Here is a 21,663-nt window from a genome sequence, read left to right on the forward strand (position 1 = left end):
TTGCTTCTTTGCATTCAGAGTTGATTTCAATTATGAATGTCGGAAACCGAATACGTACAATTCGCACCCTTCGCGATTCTGTAAAAACTACCGATGTTTTTGCCTCTGCGGCAATAGCGTTCTAATGAAATTTGCATTCTACGCTAACGACACAAGGTTGAGATTCGAATGGGGTGTATCGGTAGGGATGCTGCGTCGCCGTATGTATTATAAATTGGTTTAGAGAGGCGCGGGGGAGTGGCGGCCGCTCGCTCGATACCGGCCAGTCGCTGGTCTGATTCGCGCGCGACTGTTCGCGCCTACAATAGAACCTATTGGAAACGAAAATAAATACTCAAATTTGATGCATCGAAGTTTTATACACACTGGCTGAAGTGTTATGTAACAAACGTGATGTGTTCTGTATGAATCTGTGGTGAATTTTACACTTGAATCGGAGCCTGTTATATTGGGGGGTGAGTGAAAATTTGTATGTAAATAGCAGGACCTAAACTAACAGGGGTTGCTCAATATTGCGTCTATGTATTGTGTTCAGCGGCACAGAAGAAAGAGCCTCGACGGGCATATTGTATTTAGATAATACGAACAGGAGGTAGAGGAAGGCTGTACTTTGTAATTGTACTTGTATACATTTGTGTGGTTATATCATTGCACGATACAATATGGTAAACAGGAAAACACGATGCGTAATGATCCGAATCTCTTGGATTTACATCTTCAATCGACCTTAGACACGAGACCTATTTGAATATACTATACTATACCTTGATTGTCTGTTGTCTAGTTATTAATATAAGTTTGCTTACTTAAATTTTCGTTCATATGTCACTTTGTTTGGAGAAATGCTCTCGAAGTAAGTCTAGGACCTTTGCCAACGAATGCTCGCTCAATAACCTTTATGTAATTAACGGAGCCTTTGCCCATGTGTCGGAGATAAAGCGATAGTTTATCCAATTAAATATCGCTGCCTAAGTGTAGTTTGCGTGTTTTTGTGTTATATAAAATACATATTATAAGTATATGTCCTTTTTGCCTGTGGATCGTATGTATGAATGGTATAGGATTTTAATTTTGAGAATTCGACTGTGATCTACTATAATATTGTAATTATAGCCTTAATGGGATAAAACATTTTGAATAATTTTTATACGAGGATTTAAATGGAGAAGTTATGTTAATGGTAGGGATGCTGTAGTCTAGATTAGGGATTAGACCCAGATTAGACTGTTTTAAAGTCTATCCTTTGTTAAAGTAGTTGTCACACTATCCTGTGATTAAAACAACAATGACGAAAGAAGTTGATATTTTTTGTTCGTTTTTTTCTCTTTCTTTCAACATAGAAAGCTTTTTATTGTATTGCGTTATATGTCTAACGCTCCTCAGCGAACCTTAAACCCTTCTAAGCTATAATAAAATATTCCACAGAATTAATTGGGAATTATTTTTTAATCGTTTTTGTGATTAGTACCTATAATGTTTTATATTTTTATTATAAATATTTGCGGAAAGTAACATAAATGTACAAGTAATATTTCAGAAATAGTTAGTCTACGCTACACCTATTACACTGAAAAGGAAGTTTGCTCTCAGAAACTCGGTATATCCAGCGCTTTTCAAAGTTATTGTAGTCGCTATGAATAGCATTTTTTTATATTCTCATTGTTTAGTTGCGGAAGTTTGTAAAAGATCCGTCTTGTATTAAACGCATATTTAAAAAATAAACCTTTATTACGCGGTTTGTTAAAGGTACATCATAAATTATATACGAGTATAATAATAATAAACTATATGTACTTCAATAAATTTATAGTATATAGTTTTATTTCATTAAACTATTTCGTGCTTAACAGAAATACAAAACAAAACAGACAAATAAATAAGATCAAACTGGATTTACTATTTCTTAAACAGATTTCTATTACTTAAGAAAAAAAAATACAAATTAATAATAAATTCTTGCAATCGAATAAATAAATATTTAGGTGTATAGTTAATTTAAATTGAATCAAATGTTGCAATTATTTTATAACCGAAGAGAGAAATATGATCATTGCGAGGTTATTACGATTTTTATAAATTCGATTCGCCATTTTCACAATTATGGGGACGATTATTTGGGTTAAATTTCTTGAAATTATGACAAATCTAATGTTTCACAAACATTATATAATTCTTATGAGCTCATTTAATTTATGTTATTGCAGAAATAATACCGAAGTTTAAATTTTTTAGTATCTCTACAAAAAAAAAATGAAAATTATTTTTTTATTATTTCCATCGTTTAAAAATATTTCAGATACAAGATTTTATGAATGTACATATTTTAATTTTTGTAACTGTGCCATTCGCCGCTGGTATTGGAGGATACTTTTTATTTACTTGTTTTTACATAGTATTTTGACCGTGATGCGGGTTGCGTATCTCTGATAGGGAGAGGGTTGTATATAACAAAATTGGAGCCCACTAAAGCGTCACGTCTGCCCCATCACGCTTTCATAAGGGTGATCTTTGGCTGCCAAAACAGCAGATTCTGAATTACACGATCATACATGGCGGGCATTATGGATTTGGAATCACAGACGGTTGGCGCGTTATTTCCTCCCAAATTAAGATTTTAATATTATTAAAACGACATTAAGTCGTTTTCGAGTGTCGTACAAATGCCGTATGGTAGTCAAAAATTGCTCTTTATAATTAACACGCTGAAAATGCAACTTTACCCGCTTATAATTTTACCCATAATACACTAACCATCAATCTATGTTTTACTCATACAAAAAGTGATAAAAAATAGCCTATGTACTTCCCTCGGACTCAAAATCTCCATACTAAATATCATCAAAATCGGTTCAGGTGATCGAGAAGAGGTTACAGACAGATTTACATTTTTAACAGTAAATTTCCCACTGCTGGATTAAGGCCTCCTCTTCCATTAAGGAGAGGGTATGAAACATATTCCACCACGCTGTTCCAATGCGGGTTGGTGGAATGCAGATGTGGCAGAATTTCGATGAAATTAGACACATGCAGGTTTCCTCACGATGTTTTCCTTCACCGCCGAGCACAAGACGAATTATAAACACAAATAAATACATATATTTACATTTATAACATCAGTATTGATTATTATTTAAATATAGTCTTCAAATATCTTTCTGCCTAACAAAGGTTTCTTTTGCGAAGGCTGCTACGCTACTTCATGCTATGAGCGCTTTTGACATGGCATAATTTCATATGACACATACTGGTTTCCTAATGACGTTTCCCGTCAACGCTGAGCACGAGATGAATTATAACCATTAATAAACCATGTACAACCTCAGTGGTGCCCAGTAGCCACTGACTTATCGTTATTAATTATTTACTCCATATAAACCATAAATAATAATATTAGAATATTAATTGTAGCTATTTCTTCTTGGTAAATGTTTTTCTTTTATGATATAGCAGGGAGGGCCAATTAGGCCACCTAATGGGAAGTGGTCGCCACCGCCCATATATTGACTCTGTAAGAAATGTTCAATTATTAGATAGCCAATGCGTCACCAAACTTAGAAGCTTAAATGTCCTTTGTGCCTGTAGTTACACTGGCTCACTTATCCTTCAAAAGCGAACACAACAATATTGAGTTTTGTTGTTCGGCGCTAGAATATCTGATTAGTGGGTCGTACCCCCCAAACGGCCTTTCACAAAGCCCTTCCGTATATATAAAACAAATATTATATATATTTGTGTGTGTGTGAACCAGTTGTGTTGGTGTAAAAAGCTTATATAATGTTCAAGCAATGTTCTTTTTTATTCCATCATGTTCTACAAACACAATTTTTCATCCATTTGTCTGCTCCGAGTATCATAACTTTTTTTTTGTCCCAAGACAACGTAATTTGCCTCCGAAACTTTCCGAATTTAATCCGATAAAAGAATATGCTCTGAAAATTTGTTTGAATATAAAAAGATATTCTCAAATATAAAAAGGATAGAAAAAGGGCTCACAATATATGTGTATAAATGTATATTTAGGCTTTACGTATTCGAATTTGTATGCATACAAAAAGGCGAATATTTATACATAATTATGATGATATTCGTTGATTCTTTCGAACAAAGATGTAAGAAGTATGGCTTTATGTGCTTAGGCATGATACGGTAATCACCTTCGAGTAAGAAACTTTGGCTCGAAACCGATGAACAAAAAGAAAAGTTAACATTTATAATATTATATGAATGTATAGTATGACACAACGTGGATGTAGCATCGGAAAATACAATGAAAGCGATTACTGCCGATTCACACAACCAACAGAAATAGCTCCCTATCGCGCCATTCGACGCTATTCGTCGCTATAGATTCTCGTGTCAATTCAACCATGTCGACGTGTCAAATTGTCATATATGATATAACAAGTTATTAAGTTTGTGTAAAAATCATATTCACGTCAGAAATAAATATTGATAATTTGAGATAGCGATTCGCAAGTGATTGGTTTTATGAATTTTGCCGATGCTACACCTAAGTTGTTTCGTACAATACCTATACGTCGAAGCGTCAAAAAGTTTAATTAGGATTTATTTATTTTTTATCGCACTTACTGGCGACGTCAGTATGACGTAGAACACATGACAGCGGATTAAAAAAGTTATTTTTCTGGGAATATCGAAGGAAGGATACAAATGTGAACGATTAGACTTATACTTTGAATAAGAGAATGCCTGTAACAAGTTCATACCAAACTCCTCGTTACAGACATATATGTCGCAGAATATTAAAATTGCCTAAGTTGGCCCATGGTTCAAAAATATCAGTACCTTATTTAAAAGTTTAAAAAGTTTAAATATGAGACAACATCACATACATAACTCTGATCACAATGTAGGTAGCTGAAGCACTTGTTCTATGGAAATCAGAAGTAACGACGGTACCACAAACACCCAGACCCAAGACAATATAGAATACTAATGGTAATCTACATTGACTCGGCCGAGAATCGAACCCAAGTGGCGTACCCATGAAAACCGGTGTACACACCACTCGACCACGGAGGTCGTCAATTTAGATAAGGCTTAATTTAAGTTGATGATGACTTGAATGAATATACACAAATATAAGTACATATCAGAAAATGAAAAATTATAATTACTAGATACAGTAGAAAACAAGATCATTACCGCTAGGACTTTTAACTCTCTGAGAGATCTTCACTATTCCATAGTACGTCATTTAACGCCTTCTGGGCGTAAACTGACAAAGGTTTGAGTAATTCTAAGTTATCATTTCATTAATTTCTTCATGTGTCACGTGATGCCTGACCGGAAAAACCGAAGCGGAAGTACGGCGTGAAAAGTGACAGGAGTAATATGTCAGAGCGTATGTTACCGGTAGGCTTGCGAATATTATTATGTAATTATAAATAAAGTGAATCTGAGTTATTTGACTTGATATTGTTCAGGGACGCTCAAAGAATAGGTCAATGAACTTATGAATTCAAAGATGAAACTTTGTCATTTTAAGATGGAATCCCAAGTAATATGATTTTACTAAGATTTTTTTCACATTTGGACATCTCGTCATAATTTCAACTTTCTTCCAATCTACGAGAGTTCGATTTTGAAGACATATTCTGCCTCGCACAACCACTCTGTGGAACCAACTTTTACCGGCGGTTTTTTCTAACCTATACGAGTAGGGAACCTTCAAGAAAAGAGCATACTTATTTTTTAAAGGCCGGCAATTCAAACCCAAGCAAGGTTGCGGATGTCCATGGGCGGTGTAGTCACTTTCCATCAGGTCCTTCTACTATATAATAAGTATGAAAGTGATAAAAGTTGTAATTGGTTTGGTCCGACCGTGGGCGGAACTAAACATATTGTATATAAATGTTTTATATTATACTCGTGTATATATAAGTGCTTTATTTGTATTGTTAATTAATCTCGTGCTTAAGGAAAACATCGTGAGGAAACCTGCATGTCTCTAATTTCCACGAAATTCTGTTACACGTGTATCCATGAACTCGTATTGGAACGTTGTGAGATTGCTCCAAACTCTCCCCTCAAAGGGATGCCTTTACCAAGGAGTATACATTAACAGATCGTTACTGTACTTTTGTAGTCATTATGCATAATGGTGATGTCAAATTTATTTACTTTACAATATTTTTATATAAACAACAACAACTTATTTTTTTATACACACATTTTACATGTGTAAATTAATTTATGGATATTGTTCAAATTTAACTCGCTTATAATCCGCGGCATAAAACCTTTTTCAGATGTTAATTATAAATACCTATACACAAATGAGAACTCTACGCGAACTCGGGTTAAAACACATTTTATACATGAATTATGCTTTAAAACATATACAGATATTTTGTCTAGAGATAACATAATACAATAAAAAAAATATTAGGCAAATCTGTGTTACTAATCGTTAGTTGTTCTTGATAAAATAAATAATATGTACTAGTTATATTTATGGAGTTTTTATATAATGTAGGTATATTGAATTACCATGAATCGTGTTCAATAAAAAGAAAGACTTTGTATTTAAATAAATAATTCTCAGTTCAGATACCTTTTTAAATATGCAATTCTATGGCAACGTTTGTCCTTAACAATAGGACATGAACTAACTACCAATTATTAGTACTGAATAGAAAAGAAAACATAAAGAATTCATTGCTATGTTTTGCGACCTTCAGCCGCGTCCCTCTAACGCAAAGGTGAATGTACTGTGGGGTGGATCTACGCATGCGCACATGAGAGCGTTTCTCCAAAATTTGGTACGGAATTCGGATCGCAAATTATGCGTACCCTTGCTCCTTCTATTCACTTTAATTTACAGATCCTTGTATTTAGTAGGGGTTACTTGCTGTGGTTTCGATCTTGTGAACATAATCGTTCATTGATGTTGAATGAAATCTTATATATACACTAGCGACCCGCACCGACTTCGCACGGGTGCAATTAAAGCGAAAAAAAGATTAAAGACATCACTTTATAACTTCTAAATTTATTATTGTTTCTCCAATATATTGTGCATGAATTATACATAGAAACCTTTCTCTTCAATCAATGTATCTATTAAAAAAAGCCACATCAAAATCCGTTGCGTAATTTTAAAGATCTAAGCATACATACACAGAGACAGACAGCGGTAAGCTACTTTGTTTTTTACTATTTAATGATAATGATATGTGTGTATTAATGATAGCGTTAAGAGGAATCATTGAAAGGCTTTTTTATTTTTTGTAAAAATAAACTATTAACGAATCGTGCGAATCAGAGGTCTCTGAAAAAATAAAATATAAAATTGGGTTATAAAGTCTTGCCTGTTATTTGGAAGCGCCGTGTGGCGGCGCGCTTATTATTGAAAATTACTTAATAGCGATGGCCACGAGACGCGCACGACACGGCTCGTCGGGACGAGATTAGGGTAAGTTATGCTAATTACGTCTACTGTGGATACGGATGATAATCCAACGGGATGCGGGTGTTTCGTTAGATTAAGGGATTTGTTTATGAGAAACTCTTGCACCCATTGTGGAATATTTCAATTTTCTCGTTTTAATTTTATGTAGGGGTTTGCGTAAAGGGTTATCGTGAGATAATGATTTACAAATCATAATGATTCATTACTGTTTTCGATAATATTGTTTACGTTTTATGCCTATTTTTATGTTAAATATTTTAGTTGAGTTACCAATATTAAGGACTGCTAGTTTAAATGTGACGTTATATTTATTTTCGATGAATAACATTTGACTTTATTTCATACATTAATTTTATTCACGTTTACATAGTAAAATATATTTAAAAAAAAAGTTTAATGCATTGAAAGATGGCGATTATTTAAAAATACTCTCGTCTCGTAAATAATTAAAACATCAAAATTACATACTCTCATAATTAAAGTTATCATAAGGCTGACACTGGGCATTGAAAAAATATAAAAAAAGGTTTCTGCATTAAAAAGTGGGAATTATTTTAAAATAAACCATCACGTGCCCGTCCCGTAAGCTATTAAGGCATCTAATCGTTTCTAGAATCAGATTTCTAAGTAAGGGTTGCAGAAAGACGAGGAAAAAACTCATTATACGGTCATTAGGATTCAGTTACGGAGCAAAAGCTGTTACAGCGAGTGAGCATATATCTTTGGAGTGTGTGGATGATGAAGGCTTTGAATCTAAAGTAGTCAATATCAGCTTTTTGTAGAACTAAATTAAATCTTTGTTATTACTGACGTAATCAATATATATTGCTTTGGCCTTTGTTGGGCCTATTCCCTGTAGTAAGGAGGTGTGGAGGTTATACTATCGGTTGCTGCAGTGTGGGTTGAGGTATTTGCAAGATGTCTCACGATGTTTGTCTCCATTATAGCTTTGGTGCTTGCCCGAATTTGAATATGCGTTCTTCGGCTATATTTCATTTGGACATTATATTAAAAATAACAAATATATTTATTTAGGAATAAAACATGTAGTATTAATGCAAAAGGGCAACACTTTAAAATGTCCAAACTTCTAAAGTAGTGGCTTTTTATTATTTTTTAACCTAATACAATTTGTTAAAATAATATCACAAGTACTGTCAAAATTTCGCTAACAAATCAAATTGAAATGTTATCATCTTAATATCATCAATTTTTCTCAGGCATAAAGTTATGCCCAAAATATTAATTCTTGCGGTAAAAATACGACTTATACGAAAAAGTGCATCCCTTTCTGAATTATGTATACTTGTATATTAATACTAGTATAATACTTCTCATTCTAATTTACATCTTCGTCCCACCCATTCCGTTCTTCGAACATCACTTTAATCTAGACGTATAGCCTATTGGCCGTCAAGTGTTTGTTATAAATGGTTTTGCAGCTTGATTTATTTCTTAAACCTCTTTAAATCCCACAAATCGCTAACATTTTGCACGATATTCCTTTGTAAGAAAAGCGGAAAATGTAAAAAAAAAATGGTTTATTTATTTTTGTTACTAACACATTAATTGTTTTGTTTGTGTATGGGTTAATAATCTGAAATAAATGCTTATTATTATTATTATTATTGTACGTTTGATGCCTTGGAATTACCTAATTATGCTTCTGGTAGAATTGTAAAAATATTTCTTCCTGTACCTGTAGATTCAAGATAAATAATAGATACATAAAAGAAATTTAATTATTAAGGTCCTGAAGTCAAGTCGCTCTTCAAGTCATCCCTTCAGTATGTAGCATGCAATCTATCTCCATTATTTATGAAATATATGTACAAAAAAATGTTTTAATTTTTACCAAAGACGTTTTCTTTAAGAATATTTCTTTTGAAAAAAATTAATGCTTTATCATTTAGGACCCACGATTACAGACATTTGTATTATTTGTATAGAGTATTTCTGAATAATGTTGTGTAATTTGGCGAACACTATTGACCCAACATTAAATCAAGTTTTCTTTGAACATCTTTTAAATAATTTAGTGGAGTGACAGAAAAAAGATATACCAAAATTATTTTTCTCAAACCGTAGAAATGTAGTGTGAAGTTCGTGTAAATGAAACATTAGGTGCAACCTAGGTGTTTAAGATTAGTTTAATTAATTTAAGGATTCTAGAATATCTTATCACTTCTTATACCCACTCAGATCTTTTTAGGATAGATATAAACTTTTTTTACAAACCTAGCTACAATGAAACTATTGATAAATACATTGTACTATCCGATAGCGTTTTACGTGAAGTTACATGAAGAGTCATAAGTGCATAGCTTAATTAATATTATTTTTATACTGACAATTAAAAAAAAATATATAAATTTGTAAAATAATTATTAGTCAACTTAAATAAATAAACTAATTCAAACATATTCTCAGCTTTTACCAATCGTTTTGAATTAGGAGGTCTGAAATCCGAACTTAAAGTATTTTAAACTTTCTGAAAACGAATTAAGTCTGAACAACTCTTGCCGCTGGTGCTTCGTGGGATGCTATCTTGTACTAGCGGGGATTTCACGCGTTTATTGATGGCTTATTGCCCTATAAAGAATAACGCGATAAAGTAATGACTGTAACGTTTTATGTCTACTATCTTAATAGTTAAGATAAAGGGCCCGCGTTGTATCGTTACAGGGTTTTTGCTCTAACAGGGGATATTTTGCTACAAGTAACCGCTACATTTCCTAATACAGCTACGGTTATGGTGTATGAATTTTAATTTTATTGTTTTTAATGCCGAGAATACATATAACATATTTTTAATTAGGTATTTAGGTCGATCGGTCTTCGTATCGTATTGAATAAAACCGCGATCGTATTTGGAAAATTCTTATTCATTAATCAATCGATCAAACGAGTACGTTTTTCATTTCTGATTTGTTAGTAATATTTTTAGCAAGAATGTAACTTTTGCTCCTAAAGATTCGTCAATACTTACAGAATTAATATAGCATTAACATAACTTTATCAACATTTACAAGACAAATTCTTGTTAATTAAATAACAAATCAAACGACTCTTTACTAATATTGCATATTCGTTTTGTTGTCTGTTTTCAGAATACAGGTAAGGTTGCAAGATCTAACATCTAACACCCAAAAATAGAATAGTGAAGCCGCTTGCTTTTGTTAAAACGGAAGAAAATACCCTGTATCAAGATTTAAAAATAACGAGATAAGAAGATACGAAAAGATTATCTACACTCGAAGTACTAAACAGCTACGTGATAAAAATAAAATATTTATTTCAACATTTAACTTAATTTTAAATGTTGCGTCGACCATAAAACGTTAATTTTTGGTTTCATAAATATTGAGGTGAAGCTTTTACACTCATTAAAATCTTAGCTATAGTTCAGAAATAATTAAAAGTCGCCGCCTCTCACAATTTCCAGACTTTAAACACAATGTTGGATAAGTTACTGGCGCAAGTCACAATACAAACGAGCTTACGTACACGGTCTATTGAATTTGCAAAGTTATTCCCTGCAATGGAAATAGAACCAAAAAAGTATTTGCATTTAAAGTTTCATTTTAAATGGAATCGTTTTTACTTTTTTGTTAATATAAGTGCAGCGTTTTTTATTTCTTATAACATAACTAATTTATTTTTATAATATTATCGTTAATATAGCGTTATCATTATCACTACCATTACATAGTATAAAGCAAAGTACTCTATGTATGCTTAGATCTTTATAAACGCTCTACGAATTTTGATACGGTTTTTTTAAATATTTTTTATGATATAGGCTGGCGGACGAGCATATAGGCCACTTACCATCAGGGTAAGTGGTCACCATCACCCATAGACAATGAAGCTATAAGAAATATTAACTATTCCTTACATCGTCAATGTGCCACCAACCTAGGGAACTAAGATGTTACGTCCCTTGTGCTTGTAGTTACACTGGCTCACTCACCCTTCAAACCGGAAGACATTAATACTGAATACTGTTATTTGGCGGTAGAATAACTGATGAGTGGGTGGTACCTACCCAGACGGGCTTGCACAAAGCCCTACCACCAAGAAAATAGCTTGAAACACGGGTAATTTTAGTTTCTAAAGTGATGTCTAATGACTGAAAAACTGTGTATGTTGTAAGCACCATGATATATGTTTATATTACATGGTGCAATGCTGTGCATAGTCAATGATATATGTTCCTTAATGCTACACCTCTTATTTACTTATATATCTTTTTTCGTCTTGCGTCTACTTGATATATACATATCTTTAAGGGGTACCCATGCTCACTATACAAAGTTCTCTTTTGAAATATTTTGGTTAAATTTCTGAGAGGGCCCAGTGGTTAGAACGCGTGTATCTTAACCGATGATTTCGGGTTCAAATACAGGCAAGCACCACTATATATATGTGCTTAATTTGTGTTTACTGGGAGAGACCGCCTTAGCCCAGCAGTGGGAAATTTACAGGCTGTTACTGTTATTTTTTGTAAAATTAATGCTGTTTAAGCCTGAAGCTGTATCATGTTGTTGCTAATAGGAAATCGAAGTTTCAATTCGGAGCAAACACCAATTTCGAGAGCGAACTTATATGTACTCGTGAAATGGACATTTTTGCCATATTTTTCCATCAGAAGTGGAATAGCGTGATGGGTAAATCACCAAAGCTTAAAATATCTGGAATCCATTTACATTTATACAGCGTAACGCCAACTACAAATGAAAGAGTGAGAGATGTTTTTGATCTTCTAGCATTTAAATTCGGAAATGATAAATCTAAAGTATTGGTTAAACTTACTTAAAATCATGAAAATACACTCTGTGAAACAACAATTCTATTAGTTACTCACCGTCAATTAATTCGATCGTTTCAATAATGAGCCCTTTTACTATTTGTCGTCTCCAGGCAAAAGACAAATTTTAAGCAAAATTGGAGCACTATATGTAATCACTTAAAAGCATAAATTGCACTTATTCTTAATAAAAAAATATATTGTTATATTATTGTATCTGTACATATTTCTGGTTCGAACCGGTTAAAAGAAGTTTGGTAAGTAAAACTTACATAGAAATCATATTTAGTTTTGTTTTTTTACAATCTACTAATTCAAAGAGGTAGTAACATTAGTCCGCGGGCGTCCCGGCGCGCAACACACATGCTATAATTTATCTTCTTGATCTTTGAAGTCTCGACTCCCTTTATTGTTATAATAAATAACTTCGCTTCGAAATTGCCGGTTATGATCGATCGAGACGATGCTTATGCGTTTCTAGATATTATCGTTTACAACTTCATGGAAAACTTTTCAAATTGGAAATTATATATAGAAAAATAAGAATATTATGGCAGTACATATATTTCAGTTTAACGTAAACTATAAAAAAATGTTATTTACTTTTAAATATCTGATTTTTCTGTTGTTTGGGCTAAACTGTCATTGTTTGTTACATTTTTAATGTTTTCTACATTATACAGGGTTATTGGTAACTCGACGTATATCCGTTAGGAGGATAGGGGTGACTATGTAGTATGTCAGTTTACTAGTAAGTACATATATATATATATATTTAGTTAATTTTGTGAGGATTTTAAAAAGCGTCCTTTAGTATGAATTCGTTCATGTTCGAATACGAATGTCCACCAGCGTCCTTTCTGGTGATTTTATTTCGATTGATTTGAAATAATTTCCTTTTTTTATACAGTTTTGAAAAGCTAAGAAAACGGTTATGTTTTTAAAATAATTCCATAAAGATTTTTTCAGTTTTTAAGGCATTTTTGAGGAAAAAAATCAAAAATTATTGAAATAAATTTGTTTTCTGTCTTGCATTTTTAAATTTGGACCGATATTTATTGTTTAAATATTGACAAATATCCAGTGTTTAATCGGTTTTATAAAACAAAAGAAAAAAATAGATTTTAAATGATACTTTTTTTAAAATAAATTTTTGAAGTTGCATTTTTGTCATTCTTGAAAAAAGTTAAAAAATGTGATAACTCAAAAACGGTTCCCTTTTAGATTATACATATGGGGGTTAAGATTATTGCAAATAGTCACCCCTATCACCTCCAAACGGATATACGTCGAGTTACCAATAACCCTGTATATATATTTTTCTAAAGACTCGAAAATATACTTGTAAATGTTTTATTAGTTTGCGAAGTGAATCTTTAATTCGGTGCATTTAAAGAAATCCTTTCAAGTACATTAAGTGAAGATAGATACATAAATTGCAGATATCTATCACTTTTCTATTAGATTATGTACAGTGATGAAAATAATTTAAAAATATAGTCTTTTCATATAAACTGTAGTAAGCTATTTATCGTAATACATCGACAAAGCCATCACACCGTAACATTGTTGCAAATATGAGTACAATCACTAACAGAAGGGTTAACAAAAATATTTATTATAAAAATGTTGTTTGGAAAATCTAAAAAAAATTAAATTTTATGAAAGGTAAATAATACTTTTTATTTTTACATCTGTATGGATCATTTAATCCGCTTTGTCCCTTATCAGCTATTAAAATGCCTTGTATTCTACTTGTAGATAAATTAATACCTGCAGGTGAGGCTTCGTACATACCCATCTTTTTGGATACTACAGACTTATTATATATTCTATTACCTACCTAAAACTTACTTATTATTGACGTCATCCGGTTTAAAGGGTGTGTTAACCAGCCAATGAAAAAATATCACAAGTTCCCAAGGCTCATGGCGAATGAGCAATGTAACGAATTGTTAATATTTCTTTATAAGGTCAATGAACAGTTTAGACCATTTTCTATCAGGCGGTTCTATTGTCAGTCAAATTACCTAACAAAAAAGCCTTATTGCTAGTTATGTACTAATATAATATTATATATAAAAATAATATTGTATGTATTATTTTGTACGTTTAATTAATCAAAATCAAAATAAACTTTATTCAAGTAGGCTTTTACAAGCACTTTTGAATCGTCTTTTACAAATAAGTGAAGCTACCACCGGTTCGGAAAGTAGATTCTACCGAGAAGAAACGGCAAGAAACTCAGTGGTTTCTCTTTTTCAACATTTAAAAAATACAAAGTCAAGTTAGTTAAATAAAATTATTTAAATTAGTACATCCTGCTTGGAAGTCAACAGATAATGTAATATAGATTCCACTTACAAGATTTAGAAAATACCTCTAAACGGTTCGCATTGTGCTTGAAAATTTAATAATAAACTTGTAGTTTAGCAACAACTGCTTGCCTTTAAATTAAAAATGGTTGCACATCGACGTCGGAATTTAGAATAGTGTTCACTATTAGTGACTCCCTTAAGCTCGGTGCAATAAAATTCTAAACAACTAACCCGTCTAGGCCAGTACTTTAGAATTTAATTAAAACTAATTGCAGTTGTGAGAAGAAAATACAAAGCAGCTTCGTAGAAATTACTAATTACTGTGGCAATAATTATCCATCCCGAGGCATATTAAAATATTTCAAAAATTTAAAAGTATGGGCATTACAAAGATTCTTTAAATACTTGTCTTCACGACTGACTATCGTAGTTTATACAGCACATGTTTTCATCGTAATTATGAATTATTATTATTTCTTAAATATTACGAAACCAGTTGAAAGAAAAACATTATAGATTTCTTCTTTAAAATTACACTCAGGTGCATTTTACTCACTCAGTTATATACATTATTGTCGAAGCTAGCGCACTTGGCCCAGGAGGCTGATATATAATATTTATCGAAAATTTAATGCTTACTCACTTTTGTTTCTGATTGTACCTTTCGATGAAATGTATCACGTGTACCCTTGGAGGGGTCAGTCGCTAAAGGTTGCATTATTGTTATCCCTCGCAGATACGGCCATTATATTAAGTGATTAATGAATTTCATAAATGGACTCAACACTACGTAATGAAATTCGATCCCTGCTCGTATATGATAGAATTCAATTTAGCTTGAAGGCATTAAAATCCTTATAACTGAAACACATGTTTTTAATGTATCATAGATTTATTTATGAAACTTTTTATATGGCAACGGTATTTTCATAATTGGAGACTGTTTTATAGACGAGAGTTAGTAAAACAGTTTAATATTTGAAGATCGCCGGGAGTATTTGTAGCAAGCATCGTCATTATTTCGTACTATTATTACTAAAAATGGAGACGAGATGGCCCAGTTCTTAATTTGTGTGTATAAATTTATAGAAATTTTGCCACATGTGTATTCCACCAACCCCCATTGGAACAGCGTGTTGGAATACGTTCCAAATCATCTCTTCACAGGGAGAGGAGATGCTGTTACTAAAAAGTTATTAAAAGATTACAACAAACAGTATGTACTAATGAAACGTTGAAATAAAAAATACATGTATCCGCTATTCGTATTGGAAATTTTGGAATAAGTTTTAAACCATGTCCTTAACGGATAATAAGGTTAAAAAAAATTGTTTATAGTATAACCAGAACACGCGGCAAAGATACAATGATTAGTTTTTATGTTGTTTTGTTATACTTTTTTTTAATTTTAAACCAAAAATAATTGACTGCATGCTTATTAAATCGATTAAAAACTCATCAATCGCGCTTGGATATTTAGCTTAAGGCTGTTTCACATAACGGTAATTAAGACTATTAATTTAAAATTTCGATGAGAATACTTAAAATGAATTAGTTACTTAATAGATGTAAAAAAACTAAACCTGTTAATATTACTGAAATGCTTGTAATTTCATCTATTTATTTAATTATTATTAATATGCACAGTCTGATCTGGCCTTTAGTTTTCGAGGATACCGAACTGACTAGCAGTTTTTAAAAACGTCACGGATTTCAAATTTTTTCTCAAGAATTTTATTAAATTTTATCTGAGCATTAGATTGTTTCAATAACATTTATTCTTTGTAGACTCGGCTTTACATTTTATTCAATGATTTCAATCTCACATTTAGGCGTAATAATTTTTTAAGTATGTAATTCTAATACTTAACACAATGATTAAATAACTCCGTGTAACAACGTTAAGATTTAGAAAAGTAATGAGCTACCGAGTACCTACACAAGTCAAGCATTAATTGAATAGAGTATAACAACAAATGGTGGTAGGGCTTCGTGCAAGCCCGTCTGGGTAGGTTCACCAGTTATTCTACCGCCAAATAACAGTACTCAGTATTGTTGTGTTCCGGTTTGAAGGGTGAGTGAGCCAGTGTAACTACAGGCATAACATCTTAGTTCCCAAGGTTATTGGCACATTGACGATGTAAGGAATAGTTAATATTTCTTACAGCGTCATTGTCTATGGGTGATGGTGACCACTTACCATCAGGTGGCCCATATGCTCGTCCGCCAACCTACACCATAAAAAAAATGATGCTGTAAGTATACTGAGAACTGCATACGAAGATTCGATGAAGCTGATTTTAAAATTCATACAAAGTTACATTCTTACTTGAACTAGAAATTTCCAATAATCCTTTCTTACTTGATTTATGTCGCGAAAGTAATAAAAAATCAATGGGTTATTTCAAGATAGGAATAGAACTAAGGCCTTAGAGATAATTCGCTTCCAAACATTTTTTTTAAATTCACGATATTTTCCATAGTACAAAATGCAATAAACGATAATTTTATATAACCTTTGAACTTAACTGACATAACTATAAATGTAACATTTTTATACGTCTCTATTGCGAATCGAATAAATATTTATTACACTTCGAATTGCTGTTGTGATCGCTCGAATAATCTCTTTACGATATTATAAAACGTAATACTACTATTTTTTAAAATAATAGTTGTGACGCGCAGCGTTACCTGCTTTTAATAAACATTTAAGTAAACATATATTTTTTGATCGCGTTATTCGATTGCATTTATTTTTATTTGCATTATTATTATTTGCAATTTGAATGAAATAGAGAGTAAACAGAACCTCATCACACCTATTTTAATAGAACTTTATTTTAGTCGTTTAACGATTAGCTAACCTAGAAAAATAGACAAACAGTTTCGTTTCAAATAGAGATTAAGTCCACTTAATAAAAAGAAGTGACTTAGAAATTACAGGCATACATTATATTTTATTTGGATCTTTTGTGTATTGTACACAATCTAACGCACTTTAACTAAATTGTTAAACATTTTGTTTTCATTTCCGCCTCACAAATATTACTAATAACAATTAAACATTGAAGCTACAAAGGCTGATTCGATATATAGTTTCTACAAGAAAGAAACGTCTCATTAGTTCATTACAGAGCACCGAAGTTAACCTCTTAATATCATAATCGTATTAAGCAATACACGAACACATAACGAAATAACTCAAATGTTATTAAAGTTACGTCATAAAAATAAACACGAAGGACGCCCGTGAATAAAAAGCAACATCTCATCACGCGAATTCAAATCTCGTAGACATTTTAAATGCATTGATGTGTCCAGGAGCAATGCACTAACCGGCGGCATCTGCTCCGTCGCTTTTATTTTGATCTTTATTTAAATGACAATAAGAGCTACAGTTTTAACCGCTCAAATTAATCTTAAGACTATCAAACATTCATTTTAAACCTTATGTTCATAGTGTAAAGACTATAATTGTGTAGCGTCAATGTTGTTTAGTATGCAGGTCGTGCTAGCCTCAGGAGGCAAGGATGCGCGTTGATTGGTGGTCTCAGTGACTTGCATTCTGATAAGCCCTAGGACACTTTTAATTTCTTGCTATGACTTTTATTACAATTTTAATAGTTGTTATTATATGTAATGGATTTTGGAATACTGGAAAGTATTGTGAATAGCTTTTTAATAGCCCGTGAGATAAAGATATTTCACCATAATGAAACGTATGCTTGTATCTACGACGATGATCGTGGGTTCAATTCCATGCAAGCATTACTTAATTTTCATATGCTTAATTTCTGTTATGTTTACGTTTTATCTTGTGTTCGTTGATGAAGGTAAACGTTTTAAAAAAATATGTGTCTAATTTTAATAAAATTTTACCAACCATGTGTATGCCAACCCTTATTAAAGTAGCGGGATGGTAACCAAAACTTAGTAAGTTACTAATATATAAAAGGACTTTTTAGTAACTTACTGGGTTTGTTCCTGTTTTGTTTTATGGTATAGGTTGGCGGACGAGCATATGGACCACCCGATGCTAAGTGATCACCAATACCCATAGACAATGACGCTGAAAGAAATATTAACTATTCCTTATATCGTCAATGTGCCACCAACCTTGGAAACTAAGATGTTACGTCCTTTGTGCCTGTAATTACACTGGCTCACTCACCCTTCAAACCGGAAAACAACAATACTGAGTACTGTTATTTGGCGGTAGAATAACTGATGAGTGGGTGGTACCTACCCAGACGGGATTGCACAAAGCCCTACCACCAAGAAATCCTATAGATACTTTAACAACATTAAGTACTAAATGTGTAGTAACACATTTTTTTAAATTACGCTCAGAAAGTGAAATTAAAAAATCACACCAATTTTAATCCCTTTTACGATACTATATAATAAATAGTATTTTTTTTTATTCATGTTCGAGAGAACCAAAACTAATAACCGAATTAATTCAAAGTATAGAAACACAAATGCTCTTATATATTTTATAAGGATTAAACATAACGTAGTTTTTAATGATGGGAATGTATCAAAATTGTTTTAAGTAGAAAGCAAAATTTCAAGATCGAATTTGTGTGCGTAAACGTTTCAGACGCAAAACCCTATTAAACGAGCAAGTAGCAAGTTTCGAGTCCGTTGTCTTTGTTAAATACCTACTTAAGTTTATTATTAAATCATAATAACATCTACACACAATGAAAGCATAAACATCAACTCGTTTCCCTTTCTAGAATCGGATACTCTGCTGGTGAAGCTATACATGCTATTAATGCATAATGCCACGGACATACTTACGCGTACATCATTGCGTTTTAATAATAAAAAAAGCATTTTAACGATAAAAACGTGAATATTATAATATTGATATTTATTCCTTGAAATATCTGTCGTTGAAATCTCTTCGTGCATCGGATGCGTTGAGTTGCGTGATAAGTGTCGACAAGGCGGTGAATACTAATATAGACTGCGTTGAGAAGATGGAATAGATATCTTTAAGATTTAAATAGTGATATTCACATTGGAACGAAATACGTTTAGTAATAATGACTGAGGGTATTTTTGTCACAATAATATCAACGAATATTTAAACAGTTTATTACTAATGGTAGCGAAAGATCAAAACCCTCGAACGGAAATACAATGTGCTGTCCCCTAATAAGTCAGAGATGATGAAAAGTAACAGCCTGTACATTTCCCACTGCTGAGATGAGGCCTCCTCTGCCATTAAGGAGAGGATTTGGAACACATTCCACCAATGCGGGTCGGTGGAATGCACATGCGGCAGATTTCGATGAAATTAGACACATGAATGTATGAAGTTCTCCTAATCGAATTTCAAAGATTAGCCAACTTTGCAGGATTCATGCACGACTACGACAACAAAGCATATGTTGTATAATATTCACCCCTAAAATGAGATTGTCAAAAAATGATATCGCCATAGAAGTGACGTCACGAGATTGTAAAATATTAAAGCGATGTTAGTTTTCCCCAATGCATTTTTCAAACCAGTGAATCGACGTGCTTTGTCAATGTTTACTGTGCTGTCACCATAGATACAGTTGACCCCAGACGAAACCCATTGACAGTATTTTATGATATTAGACTTCATCTTTGACGTGGGTGGAAATGAGATATGAATGGTTCATTGTTGTGTTACATTTAAATGGTTTGACAAAAGGCATTCATAATACTATTATAAATTTAGTCACTCGCGAAACTTTCCGTTTATTCAAATAAAAATATGGAATTTCGTCTTCATTTGGCGCCAAAATGATAAAACCTCTTTTTTAAATGTTTTTTTATATACAGTGGTAGTAACTAAAATTTTTTTTTTGTTAAACTGTTACAATTTTGTAAATATCAATCAAGAATCCTCTTTAAATTTCCGCACATTTATCTGCTGGAGCTCATCAAAATGAGACCATGATCGATTTTTATGTTCAGCTGTCGCCATTAATATATAAGATATTGCGATATTAATATAGCGTACAAATTATGAAGCGTCTGAGACGTATACGAGTATGTACAGCGGACATGTGCGATAGTATCTTAATCTATCGTAGTACACATCATTCTTCTTTACACGTCCTTAAGATTTAACTCTCAAATCGCGTCCAACGATCGATTAACGAATCGCCCCCTAAGTTACACTCCAAAAAGCATATACTAATGATATTGATTATGCTGGACACTTAAATAAAGAATTGCTTGCATCAAATTTGGTATTTCCATACACGTTCAAATGCATTTTCGAGTAATTGCTTTATTTTTTAATTGCCACCTCCTACGTTCCCCGCATAGGGTATGTCCCTCAAAAGAGTATCCCCCAATACATATTTTAATGAGAGCCGTTAAGTGTTTTGCATCATATTTAAAGGTAGAAATATAAGTAATACATTCTGTTTGTACAAAGCTCAACTCACAAACAACTGTGTTTTGAGAAGCCTCGGCTCCAATATCGCAAATGTTTGTTTTGTAGTCAAAACAAGGATACGCTTACCGATTCTTAGAATGACATCGGACACAAACTAAATAAAACTCGTATTATATCATTGGTATTTCTGTATATTTGAAATCTATAATTATAAATGAGGAGGCGTTCACTAGAAACGCCTCGCTCAAAAAACTACTAAGTCTAAGTAGCTACGCTTCGAAGATTCAGTTAGACTATTGAAGGAACGTGTAAAAGTTCTTGTAATGGAATATACTGCTAGTAGAAGTATCTACATATATAGAGAAGACTGAAGCGATAAAGATAAGTCTTATATGCACTACATTTATATTATTAATGTGTAAGCTTTTTTGTTTGTTTATTTATATTTGTTGGTCAATCATGCTAGAATATTATTGAATAGTCTTAAAATACGTAATAATGCTCATTCTGTAAAATTTAAAAGCTTAAAAGGACGGTCGAGTAAAATAATTACTCTTTTTTAATTATATCATCTAATGTTTTATGAAATCACAATAACATTGTTCTATTCAAATAATCCAAATTAAAGTTACAATCGAAAACTTACCATTTTTAAACGGTACACGGTATTTATGACGCTATCATAGTGAATAAAGCAACTATTTGTTAG

The 21,663-nt window shown here is 32.3% G+C and overlaps 1 protein-coding gene across 7 annotated transcripts in view; it reads left to right on the top strand.

Moving 5' to 3' along the window:
* Window positions 1-274: 274 nt before the first annotated feature.
* Window positions 275-21,663, top strand: part of LOC124544496 (SH3 and multiple ankyrin repeat domains protein 3) — a 210,386-nt gene continuing 188,997 nt past the window's right edge. For all 7 annotated transcript variants that reach the window (XR_006967538.1, XM_047123079.1, XM_047123081.1 and 4 more), the window contains exon 1: window positions 275-455. The gene's annotated coding sequence lies outside the window, so the exon portion shown is untranslated. The remainder of the gene's footprint in view (window positions 456-21,663) is intronic.

Source organism: Vanessa cardui, chromosome 4 (genome assembly GCF_905220365.1).
Source record: "Vanessa cardui chromosome 4, ilVanCard2.1, whole genome shotgun sequence".
NCBI classification, from domain to species: Eukaryota; Metazoa; Arthropoda; class Insecta; order Lepidoptera; family Nymphalidae; genus Vanessa; species Vanessa cardui.